At 53.3% G+C, this 23,452-nt stretch overlaps 1 protein-coding gene across 1 annotated transcript in view; it reads left to right on the top strand.

Annotated features, from left to right (window-relative positions):
• The first annotated feature begins 937 nt into the window (after positions 1 to 937).
• FRMD4B (FERM domain containing 4B) overlaps positions 938 to 23,452 on the top strand; it is a 203,672-nt gene continuing 181,157 nt past the window's right edge. The window contains exon 1 of the mRNA XM_045578941.1: positions 938 to 1,083. The gene's annotated coding sequence lies outside the window, so the exon portion shown is untranslated. The remainder of the gene's footprint in view (positions 1,084 to 23,452) is intronic.

A 23,452-nucleotide genomic window follows, 5' to 3' on the forward strand; every position in this document is an offset into this window, starting at 1 on the left:
CAGATTACAGGAAGCACTTGTAAGCCCAATGACTAACAAGAGCTGCATTTCTAGGTCTCCAGGGAACACCCCTGACCTGCACCAGCTCTCACTGTAGCTGAGCTCATTGAACACCTGCTTTCTGTTAGAAAAACGGGCTTGTCCTGTGGCATCAGGAAGGAGCGAGCGGGCACTGGGCTGCGCCCCAGTCGTCCTGAGCTCTTTGTGCCTCCTCCACCATCTTTCCTCTCGTGTCCACAGCCCCATCTAGGGAGGGCTGAGGCCCAGTGGGATGGGGCAGGAGCAGGTGCACACACCTGCTCTGCCTCTTCTTGTCCATGGGGCAGGCACACACACCTGCCTCCTCAGGGCTGGCACACTGCTGTCTGTGAAACAGCTTGAGCCTGCAGGTGACAAGGGAGAAGTAAAGGCTCTTCCAGACTTAGCAGACTCCTGGGGAAAGCCGCCTCCTCTGCCCCTGTAGGGAGAATAGGTACATATAAGTGAGGGGAGTACACCCGATTCCGTCAGCATTCATGGCCTGCCTTTCATTCTCCCTACAACTGACATCTTTCAGAACGGGATTAGGGAGTGCGACCCTGGTTTGAGTCATTCTGAAATGGGATTCTGACCGGATGTTTCATTGATTTCATCCTCGGCCCTGGTTTTACTGACTGTGGGTAACTTTTAGCGCTTCAGAGTCTCCTCCTGCAGAAAGGAGTCCAGCACCATGTGTTCAGTGAGATGCATATGTAAGAAGCCAAAGTGGCATCACATCCTTAGTAGTGAAGGAAAATAGCCTCCATTTCGCCTGCATTCTACGCAGCTCTATCCTAAATTTCATCTAATTAGGTGAAGTCTTAACACTGTGATTAAGTGGTAGGCAGCCAGGGGAATATTAGAATAAATCAGAAGTGTCGCTGACCTGAGCTTCCTCTTTCTCCCCTCTGTGTCCACAGAAATGAAGGTGCGTCACGGGCGTGGATGAGCAATCCAGAAGAAAGAATGTGTGAAAGAAAAAGATGACATCTGTCATGGCAAACAAAGTCCGAAGATTATCACCGTGAGAGCAGAGGAAGGCGAGAGAACACTAAGAGGTCCAAGGTAAGTGGACGTCTCTGGAAACACTGAACTTGGATGCGTCAGAAGGGGAAAGGGGCTGGTCATGTGTAAGTGTCTGTGTGCATTGACTTGTCAAGTGGGGCAGGATCTACAGTCAAAATGTTTGTGTTACTAGCGATGAGGAAGAAAATGAGTAAATACATTTAGTCCCCTACTCTCCAGCAAAAGCTAAATGCCCCAAAATTGAGTACATAGACTTACATTTTATGAAAGGGTTTTCTTCACAAAGAGCAAATGAACAAAACAATGTACTAACCATACTGTGCATGGACTCGTTCCCTACATTTCCAATGTTTTATATACATATTTGTACTTTGTTTTCTTTTGATTCGCAGTTGAACACTTGACCAGCTTCAGTCCAGTGGACAATTGAGCAAAGCCAGTGGTTGCTTGGCTCTGTGTGTTGTTCAAACTCTTACTGATTTAGGTACTTTGAGACGTATTGGGGAATTTAGACTTAAGTGTTGTAGGAAATTCTTAAATTATAGCAAATCCTGAAATAATGCCATTTCATTCATTAAATGAATGAAAAAATAAAAGCATAATAGGCTAATTAGACTGGACAGCTGAACGACCTGCTAGACGTCCTTATGGATGAAGTTGCAAGGGCAGGGACAGAGGCAGAGGCAGTTAGGGGCAATCAGGCAGTCAGGTGAGGAGTTAGGGGCGATCAGGCAGGCAGGCAAGTGGTTAGGGGTGATCAGGCAGGCAGCTGTGTAGTTACGGGCATCAGGCAGGCAGGCAGAGTGGTTAGGGAAATCAGACAGGCAGGCTGGCAAGTGGTTAGAAACTAGGGGTCCTGGATTGTGAGAGGGTGCAGGCTGGGCTAAGAGACACCCTCTCCTCACCCCCCTCCGCTGCCTTACAAGAATTTCATGCACTGGGCCTCTAGTTTCATTATAACCTTGATAAGAAACAAAGTCAAGTCCTGGCAGGGCACTGTGTGGAGCGTGCATGTTCTCCCAACATCTGCCTGAGTTTTCTCTGGGGACTCCGGTTCCTCCCATGTCCCAGAGCTGTGCACACTGCGTTAGCTGGCGTGACTCCTTGTCCCAGTGTGAGTAAGTGTGGGTGAGTGAGGGCTGCACTGAACGGGAGATCTCCTGTCCCTGGAGATCCCGCCTGGTGCCCTGAGCTGCTGGGACAGGCTCCGGTCACCCATGATTCTGACCTGGAAAAAGTGGATTGGAGAAGAATTCTCTTGCTTTTAGTCATCTTTCTGAAATGTAGGCGTAGCTCACACTTACTTCAGTGTGTAGTATTAGAAGTGTTTGGGTCTTTATTTAGAAGTTTGGTGATATTTCTGTGCCCAGAAATATTCCATAGGAACTAAACTCTTGTTTATATCAATTAGCCTACAGGAAATTGGTTTCTTTACCATCATTTCCAGTAAAGTCAGTTTCCAAGAACCTATTGAGGACGTCAGGTGCAAATCTGGTCACCTGACTGCTGTCCTGTGTGAGCCCTGGCCCTGCCATGCTCGCTAGTCTCATGCAGTCCCAGCTCACTCTCCTCCTTCCAGACCCTCCGCACCAACTACCCCAGCCCTTCCCTCTTGCAGCTTCACGCACAGGATCCAGTGCAGCCTGAGCGCTCTCTCTGCCTTGGACCTCAGCCTCTGAGTGGCCCTGAACCTCAGGCTGGGCTTCTTCTGGCTCCTGCCACAAAGGGTCTCTCTGTGAGGTTATTGCCAACAACATCGCCTCTCCCGCACTCTCGTCAGCATGCCTGGCACAGCCTGTGTGTCTACCGCAGGCAGCATTCGGAATTTCTCACCTCGTCAGGTTGGCAGCGTCTTGGTTACTCAAGGTGGGTGTTGAGGAGGACAGAGCACCCTGAGGGCCCAGACCAGGCACTCAGGGACCCATCCCAGAGCCTCGTCCTTCATGGCATGCCTTACTCCTGGGAGCTACTTCTTATTGGCTCTTCCGTTCTTTTCACCAGCCTTCCGACTGTTCTGGCATTTCCTGAGGCGGGGGATGGTGTTTGCTTTTCACAGGGATGCTCTGGAATCCCTCAGGAGCACATGCATCATAGAGACACACAGGCGTGTGCCCTCAGAGCACAGGCACCATAGAGACACACAGGCACCTGCCCTCAGAGCACAGGTATCACAGAGACACACCTGCCCTCAGAGCACAGGCATCACAGAGACACACAGGCACCTGCCCTCAGAGCACAGGCATCACAGAGATACACCTGCCCTCAGAGCACAGGCACCATAGAGACACACAGGCGTGTGCCCTCAGAGCACAGGCATCACAGAGACACACAGGCACCTGCCCTCAGAGCACAGGCATCACAGAGACACACCTGCGCTCAGAGCACAGGCATCACAGAGACACACAGGCACCTGCCCTCAGAGCACAGGCATCACAGAGACACACAGGCACCTGCCCTCAGAGCACAGGCATCACAGAGACACACCTGCCCTCAGAGCACAGGCATCACAGAGGCACACAGGCACCTGCCCTCAGAGCACAGGCATCACAGAGACACACCTGCCCTCAGAGCACAGGCATCATAGAGACACACAGGCGTGTGTCCTCAGAGCACAGGCATCACAGAGACACACAGGTACTTGCCCTCAGAGCACAGGCATCACAGAGACACACAGGCACCTACCCTCAGAGCACAGGCATCATAGAGACACACAGGTACATGCCCTCAGAGCACAGGCATCACAGAGACACACAGGCACCTGCCCTCAGAGCACAGGCATCATAGAGACACACAGGTACATGCCCTCAAGCACAGGCACTGAAACGGAGGTGGGTGATCCCTTCACAGTGCCTTGAAGAGGTTCAGAAATAGAGCAAGAAGAGGTCTCTCAAAAACTTAGAATCCTGCCTGGCCGGTGTGGCTCAGCGATTGAGTTAACCTATGAACCAGGAGGTCGGGATACAATTCCCAGTCAGGGCACATGCCCATGTTGTAGATTCGATTCTTAGTAGGGGGTGTGCAAGAGGTAGCTGATCAATGATTCTCTCTCATCATTGATGTTTCTCTCTCCCTCTCCTTTTTTCTCTGAAATCAATAAAAAAATATATTTAAACAAAAAACAACTCAGACTCCTGAAGCAAGAAGCAATATTCTGAATATTAGCAGCTGGTCAGTCCAAATAAGGATCCACGTGAACAGGCGTCGGCCACGGTGTTGGGCAGTGTGTTCCCTCTCAGTATGATGTGGAAAAATAGGCACGGAATAGTTGAGAAGATGTACATGGAATAGTTGGGAAGATGGGCACCGAATAGTTCGGAAGATGTACATGGAATAGTTGGGAAGATGTACATGGAATAGTTGGGAAGATGTACATGGAATAGTTAAGAAGATGGGCACGGAATAGTTGGGAAGATGTACATGGAATAGTTGGGAAGATGTACATGGAATAGTTGGGAAGATGGGCATGGAATAGTTGGGAAGATGGGCATGGAATAATTGAAAGATGTCTTCACATTAATGGTGTTGTTTATGCCTGGTAGATGGAAAAGAGCAGGAGAGGAGAGAACTCCATCTTGTGTGCTTGTGCGTTCATTGCATTAGTCACCACAGCACACATTCCATACTTTTATAATAGAAGTGTTGTAAGCCAGCCTCGCCTGTGCTAGAACTTGGGAGTTGGAACAACTCTCTAGCCAGGGGTCCTCAAACTTTTTAAAGTGGGGGCCAGATCACGGTCCCTCAGAGAGCTGGAGGGCCGGACTATATGAACTACTAATTCCTACTGTAACACCTCGGCTGCGCTCACTGCCCAAAAAACCTGGTGGGCCGGATCAGACTCCTCTGCGGGCCGCATGTGGCCCGCGGGCCGTAGTTTGAAGACGCCTGCTAGGCTGTGCGGCCATCACAGAGGAGGTGTGCCCGTGTTCACTGTTAGGGAGGCTGCTGCGGACCGGTGTGCACAGGTCTGCGGGCCTAGCCTCCTTCCTCCTGGGAGGGAGGCGGGCACAGGCTAGGCGCGTGCTTCACTTTGAGAAGCTGCTGCTGTTTCTAAAGTAGCTGCACCACATCCACCCCACCTGCTCCGGATGAGCGCTCCCGCCTCCCCAGCTCTTGTCCTATAGGCACTGTCAGCCTTTTCCTCTGTCCATCCCAGGAGGGACGTGGCAGGGTTCATTGTGGTTATAGTGCTGCGTATCCTTCCTGTGCTTACTCGCCATCTGTATACCTTCCCGTGAATTGTCTGATTCGATCTTTGCACTTTGGGTGTTGTTTTTCTTATTGCGTTTTGAGAGTTCTTTATTCTGGGTACAAGTCCTTTACCGGTGTATGCTTTGCAAATATTTGCTCCCAGTCTCTAGCTTGTTTTTTCTTTTTCTTAACCGTATCTTTGGAAGAGTAGAAGTTTTTGATGTATTTAATTTGTTTTAATTTGAATTATTACAGTGAGGGGCATTTAAAGATTTTGTCAGTAATAGGAATTTGTACATTTAGACACCCACTAACGTGGTATCAAGCATATTAAAATGTACATGTTTCCCTCATTAAAATGGTTTCTTAATCTATGTTTTTAAAGACCCTAAATTTTTTGCTGTTAGAATTGTTTGTTGCAAGAAACTCATTTAGTCTATTATTGCCTACTAGAGGCCTGGTGCATGAGATTCATTCCCTGGGGGGTCCCCCAGCCCAGCCTGTACCCTCTTACAGTCCAGGACCCCTAGGGGGATGTCCACCTGCAGTCAGACATCCCTCTCATAGTCCAGGGCTCTCGAAATTCGGGACTCCTCACTCCTTACTGACTGCCGGCAGCAGAGGTGGGAGAGGCCCCCGCCACCACCCTGTGCTTGCCAGCTGTGAGCCTTGCTTCTGGCTGAGTGGCGCTCCCCCTGTGCAAGCACACTGACCACCAGGGGGCAGCTCCTATGTTGAGTGACTGCCCCCTGGTGGTCAGTGAGCATGATAGCAACCAGTTGTTCCATGGTTTGGCCAATTTGCATATTATGCTTCCTTGACAATTCATGCATCCTTGATAATTCATGCCAAATAAAAAATTTAACATAAAAATCATTTTAAAACATAATGCGATTTAGTGAATACAAGGACTTACCAACTAATGAAATTGACAATATGTTAAACCTTTATGGAATTAAATTAAATATTCATCATTTGAGATTGGGAAGTTTTCTTCTCATATTTAGAAGGAAGTACTTTTCCGTGTTTTTTTAGTGCTAGAACAATTTTTTAAGTCCCTGGAAAATGTGTGGTTTCTAGACCTTGGATAAAACAGTGTGGTTAAAGTACACTTAAGGGAAAATATAATAAACTAAAAGTAAAACAAGTAATTGAAACAGCTTCCCAAGCTCTTACTAGACCCTATTGGGCCTGAGAAACAGGATTTGAATGGCTCTTGGAGTGTGACTGGCCTCGGGCGCTGATTGCCGAGGAGCTGGCGTGTCTGCTGCACCTGCTTTCCTGCTGAAGTTTGATGATAATAAATAGACTGTCTCTGGCTCCGGAGCCGCCCCAAATTATGGCTATTATTTAAAATAGTTTATTATTTTAAAATTTTTTATTTCAAATTTAATACCTGAGTTTTATAAAAATATTCAAACAGTTAAAGTACTTTGTGATGTTAACTTTAGCTCTTAAACGTTTTATACAAACACAAAAGATACGTGTCCTTTTATCTCCTTCAAAGCCAGGAGTAACTTTACAGCCAGCAAAGATGCATATGAATTCAGAAGAATCTAGATGTCAGATGAGTGCTGGCATCAAAATAAGTGCTCTTCCTGTGGAAGTTGGCTTGAAAACCATTAAAACATGTTAACTGCCCACCATCACCAAGCCTGCGGGAAATGCTATGCCGTGCGTAACATATGAATAGTATGTAAGGGTATGTAATATGCTGTTGTTTCCTGGAGTCATTCACCACAGAGTACTTCTCCTTCAGAACTCACCAGGGGTTAGTGCCTCCTGGCACACATCTGAGAATCTTCCCTTGTTCTATGAATTTTCCAAGTCTGCCACCAGGGGGCAGCCACACACACACTTTTATGTTCTGACTCAAATATTGAAAGTATTTTCCTTCAGCACACGTGCGTGAGGCTGGCACTTTGAAGCAGACTTTGGTAAAAACTGTCGATGGATGAAGGAAATAAATAATAAAAATAAGAAGCCTTACAAATAGTCACACTTCCAAAATACAAAGCTGAGCCCAAGAATTAGCCAATCTGCCACACACACCCCCCACCCCCTACCCCCATCCCGGGCCAGTCTGCTATAGGGTTCCCAGCCACATGCCTTCCCGTCATCTTGGCCCCCACATGTGACTATGGCCCATCCTATCACAGCTGTCCTTGTGCTCCACAGCCCTAAACCCGCTGGTTAAACCTGCCGGTCTGCACTGGGAGCTTTCCCCTCAGGCCTGGTGGGAGCTCCGAGGTGCCCCGTGGCGAGGAGCCGGTACGGCCTCCCCTGAAGGTCACCCCGTGCCAGGGCAGACACCAACCACCCGGCACACTCTGTGTGGCACTCAGAGCCGTCCTCCCCGACTGGCTCCAGGCAGCATTCCTAGCGACTGCGCTAATGGACGGAAAGTCTCTCACCTGGGCCTGGATGGGCACCCACCACCTCCACCACCTCCGCAGCCCTCTGTGGTGACTCTCCCTGATCCTGAGCCCAAATCTCTCTCTCTCTCTCTCTCTCTCTCTCTCTCTCTCTCTCTCTCTCTCTCTCACACACACACACACACACACACACACACACACACACACACACATTTACAAAGTGTGTTTCGGTCGCAGCAATGAAGTCTCCCTTCCAGCCCTCAGTCTCACCTCCCGGAGCCACGGCGGCAGGTGCTGCCTGTTTGGAAGGAGGTGTCATTCGGACCGCGTGGACGCGGCTCCCCTTGTCTCGCTGGTGGCGGCGGTGCCAGGTGGCGGCGGTGCCGTGTGGATACGCTCGTCCCGGAGCGGCCTTTGTGAGGTGCCAGGCTCGGCCTGTGTCTGCCCCCCTCAGCCAGGGCTGCGGCCGGCCTGAGCAGCCGCTGCGGGGACGGCTGAGGGACTGCCTTCCAGCGGGTATGCTGCAAGTTTATTAAAATAATCAAATGGTGTTTAAGCTAATTACATTTCACTTATATTAATACATAAACTTAATGAGTTGAGTGCCGGGCAGTGGGTGTGGTCGTTAAGCGTGACCTCGGGAGTCAGGCGGGTTGCGCTCTGTTCCACCATTTCCCTCCTCGCAGCGCCTGCTTGGCCCTCCGGACGCTGCAGAGGGAGGAGGTACCGCCTTCCCGGTGCTGTGCTCACTCACGGCAAACGGGCTGCGCTCACTGTGAGGCCTGGGGAGCCGGCGTTGGGTTCACCCGCCACTGTAGTCACCACCCTGACTCCTCTTTAAATCCTCACCGAGGATGTGGTTATTGGTCACAGAGAAAGAGGAAGGGAGGGGAGGAAAGCGGAAGAGTAGGAGGGAGGGAGGAAGGGAGGGAGGAAGTAGGAGAGGGAGGAGAAGAGGGATGGGGAGAGGGAGGGAGAGAGAGAGGAACATTGACTGGTTGCCTCCTGTGCACCCTGACTGGGCTCAGACCCCAGACCTTTAGGTGCTGGGATCACGCTCCACTGCCAGCCCCTGCGGGTTGCCCTGTGTGGGCGGAAGCTGAGTGCCAGGTGGACAGCACAAGGCCCCGCGTGTCCCCCAGGCCAAGCCCGCAGGGGAGGTTTGGGAGGCTGGCCTGCAGGCCGCGCCGGGGGGAGCTTCTGAGTGACCGGGGTGCTGTGCAATGTGTGCCTGTGAAGAGGAGCTGCTCCCAGCCTCCGCCCGCTCTGCTCCGTCTCCTGCCAGCCCAGCCCATACACACCCGAAGGCGGACATTGAGGGCCCTTCATTAAGTGTCCTCTCCGCCCGGAATGAGCGAGAGGGAGGGCATCGCCGGGGAGAGGGGCGCCCGGAGTGATGGCAGAGGGCATTAGGAGACGGCGGGGGGCGTTAGGGAACCCTGCGGGTGAGAGATGCCCGAAGGCAACCAGGTGCCAGGCTGGAGGCCCAGGGGCGTCTGAAGCAGGGCCCCCACCTGCCTGTGGCCTGGCGCCGGGGCAGTGACAGGGAAGGGGGAGGAGGCTGGGGGGGGCGGATGGCACACAGAATAGGCGGTCGCAGCCCCGTCCCACGACCACCACGCCCGGTGACAGCAGCAGCACCTGCCTGTGTAGGCCGCTGTCTAATGTGGTGTAGAGCCTTCCGTCCACTCTGTGGCCTGGCCTCCTGGAATCAGCTTCAGACACTAGCTCAGCTTTCATCGAAGTACATTTTAAATTCATCTTCCGCTTTCAAAAAAGTTGCTTTTATTTCAACTACGAATTGTTGGAATTTAAGGCAGTCAGTATATGTCTTACATCAACTTGTCTGACATAGAAATAACTCAGCATCTGACAATTTGATAAGAGGAAAATACACCTTTTTAACGTTTATTTTTTATTATCAATGAAGTCAAGAATTTTTTCTTCTATTTATTGGCCAGTTGTATTCTTTGTGAAAATTACCTGTTCCCATCCTTTTTCTATGTATTTATTACATTAATCAATTAAGAAAGAGTTGATTCTGAGGAGACAGACCCAAGTACAAGCAATGTCTTCACAAAACAGCCCCCGCCCAGTGACGCCCGCAGCTGCAGACTCACTGCGCTCCTGGGGCTGCTGGGCGCTGGCCTGGCGCCCCCCCTGGCGGGTCCCCCCACCCGCTGCCTGAGGTCTGGTCCGCCCCCGCAGGGGAGCCGGCAGGGGGCGCTGTCGCACAGCCGTCCTCGCAGACCCAGCTGGGGTTGAGGGTGCCGCTCAGCTGGGGCAGCTTTAGGGGAAGGACCTGCAGCCACAGCTCCTCCGCGGGCCGGGGCCCAGGCTCTCCCTTGCCTGGTTGACCTGCACTTTGGGCGAATGCAGCCGGGCTGACGGGAAGTAAGTGACCGATTCGCTTTGCCGAAGTGCGGTTCCTCCCGCACCTGCTCCGGCGCAGGGGCGGCCTCAGAAAGGCCTCATCTTCTCAGGAAAAAATGTTAAGTCGAAGTTAGACTGACTCATATTTAAATACGGTTATTAAAACGTTTGTGATATTAAAACCTGTGAAATAACAGTGCTTATTTATGAATGCAATAAATAGCAAGATCTAGTGTGCCATCTCTTCAGAGCAGTCGGGAGCAGAGCCTGTTCCCCGATGTTGACAGCCAGGGTGGTGGGATCCACCGGCATACTTGTCAATATTCTCCCAAATGCGTTTGAAACATCTTTTATGTGCTTGGGTTTTGGCTCTGCCTGAATCTCTGCTCCCCGTTGTGTCAGCACCCAGCATCCTTTTCCGTTTCCAAACAACTTCCCTGCGGGAAGGACAGACAGTCACGCAGCGCACCCGAGGGCAGAAGCCCGGGCACGCAGGGACAGGTGGGCCCCGGGTGTGTATGACCGGCGCTCAGTGCCGCCGGGGGGTCCGCAGACTGTGCTGAGCACTCACACTGTGGCCGAACGGGCAGCAGCCCCGGGGCCGGCAGGTGCCAGGGCCGGCGTGTCTCAGGTGGGAGCCCACTCGCGAGGCTGCACAGGACCCACGAGTGAAGCGTTTCCTGAACACAGCTTCCTAGGTCACAGGCCAGGACACAGCCTGTTTGTCTGGAGAGCCAAAACCCAGGGGAGTGTGGGAACCTGAGACCGTGGCCTACTCCCCGCTCCCAGGCCCGCCAGCCCCGGCTCCCTCCTCTGGCCCTGACTGGGCCTCCCTCGGGGTGGGGTCGGGAGAGGTGATGTCCAGGGTCCCGGGTGTGTCTGGGCTGCGCTCACAAACGCTTCCCCACTGTGTCCAGGCCCCGCAGGGTGGACCTGGCGGGTGAGGCCCACGTCCCCCCGCTGACTCAGTGAGAGCTCCAGAGGGCAGTGAGGGCGGGAGGGAGAGCGGCCCACCATCCCCCCATTCCCGCTGACATCGCGGTGTTCTGGGCCCTGCACTGGGAAACCCCTCACCGCCTGCTTATCCCGGTGTCTCTGTCCTGCAGCTCCCTGCCCAGCCTGCCCACCTTTTCCCCAGGATCTCACCGGCCCAGGCAATCACGAGGGTCACACTGGCACAGCAATAGGCGAGTCTTTCTTTCCCTCCAGTTCGCTGAGGTGGAGTGCTCAGGGGTAACAGCCATCCCCTTGGCATTTAATGCAGCCTGGTCAGGGGAGTGGCATCCCGTCATCTTTGTCCTATTCTCTTGGCTGCACTCAAGGAAAGGACCTTAGACAGGGCACAGCACCGGGCGGCGAAACCACGATGCCACGGGAGAGCTCTGCCTGCCACACCAATTCCCTTACCACCCAGTGGTCCAAACCCAATTCAGAGAGGGACTTTTTATTTTATTTTATTTTATTTTATTTTATTTTAATCTTGTGCACACCAAACTTGGGTTTAATTTATCAGCATTCTGTTACATGGGCATGTGTAAAACACTCTAAACTCACCCTCTGACTGGATTACAAGAGGTTTGTATCTACTCAGAAAACGGGCTGCTAAACAGGAAAGTCTCAGATCCCACTGAAAACCTGTTGAAAGTTTCACTTCTCTCCAGAAAAATGCGTGCATGTACATTTGTGTGTACTCTTCCAGGGGCTTCCCAGTCACACGTCAGGTGACACCAGACTCCTGGTTCTCAGCATTCCTGCAGGGGATCTGAAGATCACGCTCTTCCCACTCCTACCATCTCTGTTCCTCCTACTGAGTCCGGGGTGGGGAAAACAATAACAGCGTGACATTTATTGGTTAGTAAAGTTGTTCTGCATGCAAGTGCAGATTCTCAGTAAATATCGATATGTGTTATTTTTTATAATGTGTGTGTACATTTTAGGGTTGAAAATGATAGCTACAGTAGGTTGAATAATGGCCCGAGATCTGAGCCTAAGCCCTAAAATATGTACTAGTAAATGTTACTTTGTATGACAAAGACTTTGCATCGGTGATTAAGGTTTTTGAGCTGCAGAAATTATCCCAGTTTATCTGGCTGAGCTGTACATGCCATGGCAGAGTCCTTAAGAGTCAGGCAGAGGGAGATTAGAGAGATAGTGAGGACATCATGATGATGATGATGCACAGAGGCAGAGGTTGGAGTGATGTGGCCACAAGTCAAGGACTGCCGGCAGCCACCAGAAGCAGAAGGTGCAAGAATGGGTTCTCCCCTGAGCGAAGGGAGCTCAGCCCTGCTGACACCTGGACTTTGGCCCAGAGAAACTGATCTTGGACTTCAGAACTAGAAGAGAACACATTTCTACTCTGCAAGGCCACTTATTCCGTGGTAATTCATGACTGCAGGCAGCCACAGGAAGCTAGAACAGCCATGCCGTCTGACTTAGAATCGGGTTTGCATTTGAGGCTGTGGCACCCGAACACAGTTTAACGGGCCAGATTGCAGTGGTTTCGTCTGACCTATGCAGTGTTATTCCTCCTTCAGAGCACTGCTCTTCGCCTTTGGGGAGCTTGTTTAGAAAAGCGTTATTCAGAAACATCTGCTCACAGGTGCCCGGTGTTCGGGACAGACCACACATTTGGCTTCGAGCTCCTCGGTGCAACCTGGTCGTCAAAGCAAGCAGTGGTCCCCCTATAAAGCATCTCATGTTTACTCTTCCGAAGTGGGAGGCCCGGGCACTTTATTCATCGGGTGTCTGGTTCTCCTCTTGGATAAGTGACTAATTCCTCACACACCTCGTGTCTGAGCCTTAAAGCCAGATGCTTTTAAGGAATTTTCACTCAACAAATATTCCCTGATCCCCTACAAAATTTGCCATGAGGGATAGAAATAAAAAGTTCTCAATATTCTCTACTCTTAAAATACCTATCACCCAGTGGAAAAGACAAAAATTAAATAGCCCCACAGATAAATTATACATAAATAAATAGATCATTGCAACCGAGGTGAGTCTGAAGGAGAGAGACGTTTTGAGGTTATTTAGTGGAAGAACCTTGACGAGGCTCAGAGAATCGTGAACAGCTCTTTCCTGGACGTGGCTTCTCTTCTGAGCGTCGAAGTTGAGCAGGACTCACCTGGAGGCGGGGCCGAGGGCTCCATAAAAGGCAGCAGCACGTGCACTGGCCACCTGACCAGGTGGTGTGGTGCCTGAGGACTGAGGGAAACAGGCAGGACTGGCCATGGACCCAGGCCACCCGTGAAGGAAGGCCAAGCACACAATGAAAAGGACAGCGATTGAGGGTGTGCACCTGCTCCCCTCGTCACCATACCGTGTGACCCTGCTTCCCTTTGCAGGTGGCTGCCCCACCTGAGAGGCCGTCCTGGGGCTTTCTCTGCCCCCGTTTGGCTGCTCACAAAACACACATCTGGTCTGCCATGTCTCTCCTGACTGGGCGGAGGGCACTGCCTTCAAAGGCTTGTGAGCTGTGGTCTCAGCCTCAGCAGAAGCAGGACTAGAAAGAGAGGTCCCCATGGGCGCCCTGAAGGGCAGCACAGCCGTCTGCTTCCCTGGCACCCCGACTCCCGGGAGATGCGCTGAACCTCAGACCCAACCGAACAGCAGCTCAGCTCGCCTGCAGCCAGACACCAGGTCTGCGGACTCAACCCTGGTGGAGACCTAAGCTTACCTGACTTTTTCTGCCCACGGACTTCGGGACTGTCCTGGAACCACACCTTCCAGTGAAAAGGAACCACTATTTCCCCTTGCTGAAAGGACCTTTTGTTTCCTGAGATGCCTGGTTCTTAGGGGCGTACTTCTTGTGCAGAATTGGTTTGTGCTATTCGTCTGCCTGAGGGACAGCCCTCTTCTGCACATTATTTCTCCTGCCTGAGGCCTTGAGGGGAGGATGTTATGTATTTCATACACGAAGGCCTCATGTTTCTATTCAGATATGCATTCACTACCTGTCACCAGCTTTCTCCTCTGGAGGCCTTCTCTCTACAGGAATGAAGTCTTGCTTTGTGATCATTGCTAGCCGCCCTCGGATGTGGGAGCACAGGTGACATGGGGAGCAGCTGAACCATTCCTCCCGCACACCTCCCCCCAGGCTGACACAGTTCTTACTGAACAGAAACAAAGTCAGAGTGATGGAAATTCCCACAAAACAGCCAGAATCAAGACATTCCGAAGGTTCCAGATCCCCAAGGGAAAGGAATGGCTTTGCCTTACCCAGAAGAAAATAGCAAATGGGAATTTTCTCCACTCTTCTTCCTGCTCTCTGAGCAAGAGCTAGGGGCGGTTTGCAGGGTTTTCTTCTTGTTGTCCTACCTCTGCAGCGAGGAGGGCTGGGCTGTTCTTGTCCTCACCTGCTGGTCTGGAGACGCTGCCTGTCTGTGGGACTCTCGGTGAACGGATAGTGTTCCTCTGAGACCAGATGCAACAAAGGCAAACTCTACAGCTAGTGAAGAGAAGAGGGAAGCAATGATATTGCAAGCTTCTCCCATAGCGGTGTCTCTGAGGTCCACTGCTTTTCAGAGTAGGTGACATTTGGGACAGCCTGCCGAGGAGGTGGGGGTGGGTGATGACCCTTGGAAATCTTCCGTTTTAAGGAATGTATGTGAAATGGCCTGAAAGCTGGTGTGTCAGTAACTGGACTTCCGGTGTGAGTCACTGCAGCCACACCCCTCGGTGGTGGTCCACACGCTGCTGGTGACTCAGCTCCATGTGATGGGCTTCCTGGGCCCGGACAGAGCGGAGGCCAGGGTGCAGTGGGGACGCTGAGGAGTCAGCGAGACAGACCCTTCCAGCCCCTGGGCTCGGACAGTGGCGCCTGTGACTCATCTCCTGTGGGTGGGAGTGGACAGACCGGCCCCAGACCTCCTGTGGGTGCTGAGTGTGAGCGGTGCTGCTTGGGAGGCCCCTCAGCCTCCCGGGGCAGCTCACATAGAGGCAGGGGGGTTACTAGCACTTTCTGTGAGTTGCGTCATAATTGTTGGAAGTACTCTAGGGCAATGAGAATTTAAAGGAGTTTTAGGTTAAATCTGCTCAAACCTAAGGAAGCCGCTGAGACTGTAAGCATAGCTTGGACCCAGGGACGTAGTTGAGGTGCCAGGTGAGTTAGCCCCCACACGCAGAGCGTAAAGCTGGTGAGCATTTGAAACCAGCATCCTGGCTCAACTGGCCACCATCCCTCTTGTCACGCCGGCGCTCCCTGGAGTGTCCCGGGATGAGGCGTGTCCCCAACCCACGCAGCCCACTGCCCACCTGTCCCCTGGCCCACCTGTCCCCAATCCAGGCAGCCCACCTGCCCCCCGCCCACCTGTCCCCAATCCAGGCAGCCCACCTGCCCCCCGGCCCACCTGTCCCCAATCCAGGCAGCCCACCTGCCCCCCGGCCCACCTGTCCCCAATCCAGGCAGCCCACCTGCCCCCCGCCCACCAGTCCCCAACCCATGCGGCCCACCTTGCCTCACGGGGCAGCAGGCCGCCTCCTTTCTGACTTCCCCCCGCTGGCTGCCTTTCCCATCCAGAACATACTTGCCCTGTGCCACCTCCACTGCTGCCCTGTGGTCTGTGTGCTCTGAGGTCCCCAAAGCTGAGGGCCGTTTATTTTCAACAAGGACCTCGGGAGTGTCCAGAGGCGGGACTTCAGCGAGGGGGCCTTTGGGGGCGCTGGGCTCCTGGCCCCGCAGGGCGGGCCAGGGGCAGTGGTCTCTGCTCGCAGTGGGCAGCCCTGTTTGCATAGCTGACTGTTCCCCCAGAAACGCAGGCTCCCCCTTCAGGGGGAGCTTCTCAGGTTTGCTCCTCATGCTCATGGGGGTCAGCAGGCCTGGCCTTTGGGTAAATCGGGTCACACTGGCACTCAGCCACGTGTCATGACTATTGTCTCTGCCTGCCTTCCCACTGCATGGCGAGCCATGTCACAGCGGAGAGCGTGTCCCACGAAGCCTGGTGTGCTGCTGTCAGCCCCCGGTCCCTGAGCTCCAGACCTCCTGCTCCAGGGGCCCGCACTCTCCCCCCGGCCCTTAACCCCCCAGGCCAGGAGGGGAAGCCATGTGGCTGGGCGGCAAGTCCACTGCCTGGTGCTGGAGAGGAACCCACAGCCTTGGGGCTCTCAGCCTCTGGCCTCCCTCCGCGCCCTGGCACATGGCAAAACGGGCCCAGCACTGTGCCCCACCGGCCAGGCGCTCGGCTGCCTGCCCTTCCTGGTGCCCCCTCTGGGCCCTGGGATGGCTCCTGCTGCAGCCCGGCCGCCCCGCACACACCCGCCTGTCTGCTGGTCGCGTGCTGAGTGGTGAGCGAGCGCTCGGGCCACGAGTTTACATGCGGAGCTGGCGGGCTGAGGGCCTTATTCTCTGAGGAGTGGGTGGTGGGGCAGCACCCAGGGCAGGTCTGTCTGTGGCTCTGCCCTGTGGGAGGGTACAGCGGTGAGAGAGCATGCCCGAGGAGAGGAGTGCCAGGCGAGGGGAGCGGTGGTGAGGCCCGGAGAGGAGAGGCCTGGGTGTCCGCAGGCCCATCGGCCACTGCCGGGCCCCCATCCGCTCAGACACCAACACGGTCCGTGTTGTTGACATTAGGATTGGGTCCCTGCCATTTGCGAGCAAAGAGCTTTGACAAAGTCACAGACTTTCCTCCAGAAATTAAAGCTGGAGCTGCCTTAGACCCAGCAGCTCCCCTGCTGGGAACATGGCCAAAGAAACGAGTCAGGCATCTGAAAGGATGTACGCCCCATGTTCACCGCAGTGCTAGTGGCAGTTGCCACACTAGAGAAGCAGCTGGAGTGCCCCTCGGTAGATGAGTGGATCAAACAGCTGTGTTATGTTTACGCCATGGAATATCGCCTTGTAACAAGAAGAATGAACTCAAAGCATTTGGGATGGCATGGTTGGTCCTAAAGGGTATTGTGCTAAGTGCAATAAGTCAGACAGAGAAAGATACCAAGTGATTTTACTTATACTAGTATGTGGAATCTAGAATATATACACAAATAAACAAACAAAATAGAAGCAGACTCACAGATACAGAGAACAGACTGATGGTGGCCGGAGGGGAGAGATGGGACTGAGTGTGGAAGGTGAAAGGACGAGAAGGTCAGATTGGGGGTCACAGAGTTGTTGCAGGACAGACAGCACAGAGAGGGAAAGGTCACACCGTAATAGCTGTGTGTGGTGCCAGGAGGGGGCTGGGAATGCGAGAGGAACGCTTTGTAAAGTATGTGATTGTGTAATCACTGAACTGTGCACCTGAAACTAACAAAAAATAATATTGAATGTGAACTTTAACTGAAAATGTAAAAAGCAAACAAACAGCATGAAAAGCACACACAGCCACTGTGCACCTGGCAGGCACAGTCCCTCCCATTCCTGCCTGCTTCCGCCCGCTGCCCCAGTGCCCCGGAGGTGCCCCCCCCAGTGCCCCGGAGGTGTTCCCCCCCCCAGTGCCCCGGAGGTGCCCCCCAAGTGCCCCGGAGGTGCCCCCCCCAGTGCCCCGGAGGTGTTCCCCCCCCCAGTGTCCGGAGGTGTTCCCCACCCCCCAGTGCCCCGGAGGTGTTCCCCCCCCCAATGCCCCGGAGGTGTTTCCCCCCCCAGTGCCCCGGAGGTGTTCCCCCCCCAGTGCCCCGGAGGTGTTCCCCCCCCCAGTGCCCCGGAGGTGTCCGCCCCCCAGTGCCCCGGAGGTGCCCCCCCCAGTGCCCCGGAGGTGTTCCCCCCCCAGTGCCCCGGAGGTGTTCCCCCCAGTGCCCGGAGGTGTTCCCCCCCCAGTGCCCGGAGGTGTTCCCCCCAGTGCCCGGAGGTGTTCCCCCCCCCAGTGCCCCGGAGGTGTTCCCCCCCCAGTGCCCCGGAGGTGTTCCCCCCCCAGTGCCCGGAGGTGTTCCCCCCCAGTGCCCGGAGGTGTTTCCCCCAGTGCCCGGAGATGTTCCCCCCAGTGCCCGGAGGTGTTCCCCCCCCAGTGCCCGGAGGTGCCCCCCCCAGTGCCCCGGAGGTGTCTCCCCCCCCAGTGCCCCGGAGGTGCCCCCCCCAGTGCCCCAGAGGTGTCTCCCAACCCAGTGCCCCGGAGGTGTTCCCCCCCCCCAGTGCCCCGGAGGTGCCCCCCCAGTGCCCCGGAGGTGTTCCCCCCCCAGTGCCCTGGAGGTGTTCCCCCCACCAGTGTCTGGAGGAGTTCCCCCCCCCCCAGTGCCCCGGAGGTGTCCGACCCCCAGTGCCCCAGAGGTGTTCCTCCCCCCAGTGTCCGGAGGTGTTCCCCCCCCCAGTGCCCCGGAGGTGCCCCCCCAGTGCCCCGGAGGTGCCCCCCCAGTGCCCCAGAGGTGTTCCCCCCAGTGCCCCGGAGGTGTTCCCCCCAGTGCCCCGGAGGTGCCCCCCCCAATGCCCCAGAGGTGTTCCCCCCATGCCCCGGCGGTGCCCGGGGACACAGCTGAGAGGAAGGCAGTCCTGGTCCTGCCCGGGGCCTCTCAGGGGTGTCGTCACACCTCTGGCACCTCTTTCCATTCCTGTGGAGCTGGGGTTCTGAACCCCCAGATCACCGTTCCCTGTGCCTCGCCCTCCTTTGTTGCTGTTGTTCCCAGCCATTCACGTGAACTTGGCTTTTTGTCTCCCTTGGCCTATTTTGTACCAAGTGCTAACCTCACTGCACCGCCTTCAGTGTCTGCCTCTCTCCAGGCTCTGAATCTAACCAGTCACTCTCTTACCCTCGCTATGCCTCAGTTTCCCCATCTGTAAAATAGAGGAATAATAATAATAATAATACCTATTTCACAGGGCATGCAGAGGTTTAATGCTAACTGGGTGCTTCATAGCAAGAAATCAATGTAGAATAGCTGTAGTTATTGCCTGATACTTCTAATTCTAATAAACAGAGTTAAACGTACAGACATATTTTTAAAATCCTTACCCAAGGATGTTTATTGATGTTTAGAGAGAAGGGAAAGGGGGAGAAGGAGAGAGAGAGACATCGGTGTGAGAGAGAAACATCAATCAGTTGCCTCCCATATATGCCCCAACCAAGGATCGAACCCGCAACCTTTTCGTTGTCCAGGACCACATTCCAACCACCTGGGCCACCCAGCTGGGCTGCAGTCACATTTTTTATCCTTAGGATTAAGAAAATGGTATTTAAGAGATCCTCTAATTATAAAGCCTACACATTTTTAAAATTGTTCAGGGTTCTCTTGTACTGAAATCTTATGGGGGGGAGGGGGGGAGGATTTGCAGTGGGTTTCCTATTTGACTTTTTAAAAAAGAATTCAGAAGAAAACATTTTTAGAAATAGACTTGTCTGTGATTCTGGGTAGAATTAAAAGGTGCAGAGACGTGCGTGTGTGTTCCTGTGTGGAACAGAGAGAGTGCGCTACTGAATTTAGTAAATGGGCCACATTTAAACTGGTGAAATCTGACCATGTCCTTAAGCCTCTTATTTTCAAGCCGGATTGCAGTAGATGCGTGTTTAAGGTTCCTACGCCCGGAAACCTGTCCAGCCTGTTTCTCCTCTCTGAGTCCTGTGACTGGACCTGAATAGAGCCGATACCTGATAGTCTCAGGGCAGACAGGGCCTGCGGGGAGGGCCGGCGGGGAGGGGCTGCTCTCCACTTACTGGGGAGGAAGTCCTTTTCTGCTAGAAATCCCCCCCCCCCCCCCGTGCCCTTCACCTTGCCAGCACGGGCCCTCCGAAGGTCATCCGGTGGCATTTCCCACTGAATGAATGACCTGCTCAGTGGAAGTATCCGCCCCGTTGGCCAGCTTTCACATGGGGACGTTGGGGTGGGCTGAGGGTGGGAAGCTCCTGCACTCGGGCTGACACAGCGTCCTTCCTCAGGAGCAGCCGGTGTCTGTGCCACGGAGGCCATCCCGGCTGCACCCGGAGCGCCTCGGGGCCAGGGGTTCCCGCTCACAAGGGGAGCAGACCTCGGCTGGCCCTGGTTTCACAGGGAGACACATGCGGTGTCATCAGTAGAGAGCACACGCCCAGCTGCTCCTGCGTGTCCCCGGGCGTCCCAGAGGCCCAGGCTGAGCTCCTTGTGTCCCGGCCTCCAGCGCTGTGCCCTGAGGAAGGCAGCCCCTCCCCAGCGCATCTCACTGCTCCTCCTTCCTTCCCCTGTGCTGGTCATGCGCACAGTTAATACCACAGTGAGGTGGGCGGGGGTCCTCGCTGCTGAGGCCAACACCCTCCCCACCTCCCTGCCCTGGGATCTATAATCTGGGTGCCTCATTTGCATAGTGTATGTCTAGGAGGCCTGAGCTGATAGGGAAATTCACGATGTTAAGTTTGATAATTCGTTCAGTTTATTGGTATGTCCATGAATTGGGTCCTTCCTGTATGCAGGATGCTGTGCTAGCCTCTGGGATACAGGTCACACACCTGACCTTGGCAAACCTCCGGGCTAATGGGAAGGGAGTTGTTAACGATCTGAAGAGGCAGGGACGGCGCCACCTCCCTGGCTTCCAAAGGAATCACCGGGTCTGCCCAGGACCGCAGGCTCCCTGTAGGACTGCAGGCCTGCCTGAGTCCAGTCTGCATGGCTTCCTCCTCCGGCTGGTATCATGGCAACCAGGTCTCCCAGGATCCCCTGCCCCTTGGGGCTGAATCGCCATGCCCTTTCCTACACCAGCAGGAGGGGCGGGGAGGGGGATTACTGTGAGTGGCTTAGGCTAATCGTGGGTAGCATGGATGCTGGTAATCACCATGACCACAGTGGCTGGACAGACGTGAGAAACAAGAAATTCGCTGCAGTGGGACCCCTGCTCTGACGGGTGTGCGTGAGCCCCCGGAAGATGGCTACACCTTGTCCCATCGTGTACTGATGGGAACTTTCCTTTGCTCAGCGCAAGCTTTCCTGGCGTGTGTGTGTGTGTGTGTGTGTGTGTGTGTGTGTGGGTGTGTGTGTGTGTGTGTGTGTTCCAGTGAGTGGCTCTGTGCTCTTACTCTGGGTAATGCTCTCTCCTCCCCGGGGTATTGGGAGGTGCCCTAGGAGATCACGGGAAACAACAACAACCATGGTGTGAGTTTTTAGAAAGAAAAGCAAACTGTGTTCCAAAAAGAATATAAAATCCATGAAATCCATGAAAGGAAACGGGTGAATTCGGCTTCTGATTGCTGCGGTTGCTCTGGCCCCTGTGACTCCTGCCTCTCCCCTTTGCCATGGCGTTTACTGGATGGGATGGCCGAAGAGGGCCCGTCTCCACAGGTTTCCGTGTTGTGGACGGAAGTTAAATTAATCTAATGCTCTCCTTTCCCCAGAACTGCATTTCAGTGATCATGGGCTTTTGAAAATTCTTCTCCAGCTTGAACAGAATCTGATGTTTATGGCAGTTGTACCTTATCATGTAAATATAATGCTTGCATTTTATGTATTTCCATGCAGCACGTTTTACGTTAGTTATTTTAATTCTTCGCCCTCTCTGAACCTGTGCATTGGCATGTGTGGATAGGTGAGAGTGAAGAATGCCAGTGTCTGTGGCGTCCTCTGCCCTCTCCAGTTCACCAGTTAACAATGCAAGTGCTCTGTTTTAGAAACAGAAGCAGAGCAAATCCTCAAGGCAAACGAGTGCCTCTCCCCCTGCGCCCAGCATGCCTTGCGGTCGCACAGGCACAGGTGGTGACGAATGTCCTAAAGCGCTTAGGGAGGGCTGTGGGGACTAAGCCACTTAGGAGGACAAATAGGTCTCAGATCATCCCTGTGCTCCTGCCCAGACCTGCTGGAATCAGGTCACATTGAAATTTAGTCAGTGCCGATCCCGAGAGCTTACCCATCACCTTCCTTCTTAGCCCGCAGTGCCCCCCAGCTCTTAGAATGCCTCAGCGTGTGCCATCTGAGGCTTCCTGGTCTCAGGCATGTCACCCCAGTGGGGTTGGTTTTCATCTGGTGATTGGCTCTAACCCAATACCAGCCGCATTTCTCCACTCCCTTCTGGAAAATGCTTCTAGACCAGTGGTTCCCAACCTTTTTGGCCATGCCCCACCTAAGCACCTCTAAAATCCTGATGCCCCTCCCCGCTCCCCATGACATATAATTCTTATTATTCAAAAAGTGAACCTCTAGCACTAACTGGTCTGGCTCAGTGGATAGAGTGTCGGCCTGCGGACTGAAAGGTTCCAGATTCGATTCCGGTCAAGGGCATGTACCTTGGTTGCAGGCACATCCCCCGTAGGAGGTGTGCAGGAGGCAGCTGATTGATGTTTCTAACTCTCTATCCCTTTCCCTTCCTTTCTATAAAAAAAAAAATCAATAAAATATATTTTTTAAAAAAGTGAACCTCTATTCATATGGAGGAAGCCTAAAAGACTAACTTGATCTAAACAAGCTTCCAAAGAACATGGCATGAAAGAGAAAAATGAATGAAAGGTCATTTGAACCCTAACCAGTCTTGCTCAGTGGATAGAGTGTAAGCCTGCTGACTGAAAGGTCCCTAGTTCGATTCCAGTCAAGGGCATGTACCTCGGTTGTGGACACATCCCCAGTAGGAGGTGTACAGGAGGCAGCTGATCAATGTTTCTCTCTCATCAATGTTTCTAACTCTCTGTCCCTCTTCCTTCCTCTCTGTATAAAATCAATAAAATATTTTTTTAAAGGAAAGGACACTTGAAGTACTAAGGAAGAAATCACTAAGAAATCATTTTCAAATAATAACATGAAGTGATATGAAAATATAGCAAATAAAGTTTCAAAACATGTAATAGAGAACCTAAGGCTGAAAGGTAAGTGGGAGTTCATTGGGTGAGATCAGGGGTGGAAGAGTGTTCGGGACTGAAGGAACAGCACATGTGAACAGCCTGAGACCAAGAGTTAGTACCCAGGAAGGCCAGTATTGCCTTCTGTAATGAGGCAAAACATGGAAGAGAAACAGACAAAAACCTCAAGGGTTAGTCAGAGTGACAGAGTAATCCTTGTAATTTGGATCTCGTAATTTGAATTATTTACTGATGTAACCATCTTTACTCTAAATGAGTTGAAACTTCAGCCAAGCTGAGCGACTATAGAGATGAGGCTGGGATTCCTGTTTGAGCTGCTTCCTTGGCTTGCAGGCACTGGAGCGGGTGGAGCTGATGGGCCCGATCTCAGGGGCACTCACCCAGATTTCTCGCAGATTAAAACCTGGAGCTTTGCGCCACACGCACTCCCACAGAAGCTGGGCCACACGCACACCGAGCTTCTAAACTGCGGGCCTGTGGTGAATGAAATGCCCAATGTGTGCCCACATGGCAATGGCTGACACGCAAGGTCACTTGCTGCTTAGTGTTGTATGGGACGCGGGCTGCACTGGTGGGAACAGTCCAGGGGTCATTGGATTCGGGCTCTTCCCTGAAGGCTCCTTTGTTCCAATGCTTTTCTTCCTTTAAATCCAATTTTACTATATACCTTGGGTGACTTCTCTAGAAGTGCTTGAATTCTGATTTTATTGCATCAGTTCTCCCTGCTATTTCTTCGTTCTTTTTAAATAACTTTTTCACACAAACAGCATGAGGTGTATGCCGGGAAGACAGAGAGTGTCT

The sequence above is a fragment of the Pipistrellus kuhlii genome, unplaced genomic scaffold, assembly GCF_014108245.1.
Source record: "Pipistrellus kuhlii isolate mPipKuh1 unplaced genomic scaffold, mPipKuh1.p scaffold_m20_p_11, whole genome shotgun sequence".
Lineage (NCBI taxonomy): Eukaryota > Metazoa > Chordata > Mammalia > Chiroptera > Vespertilionidae > Pipistrellus > Pipistrellus kuhlii.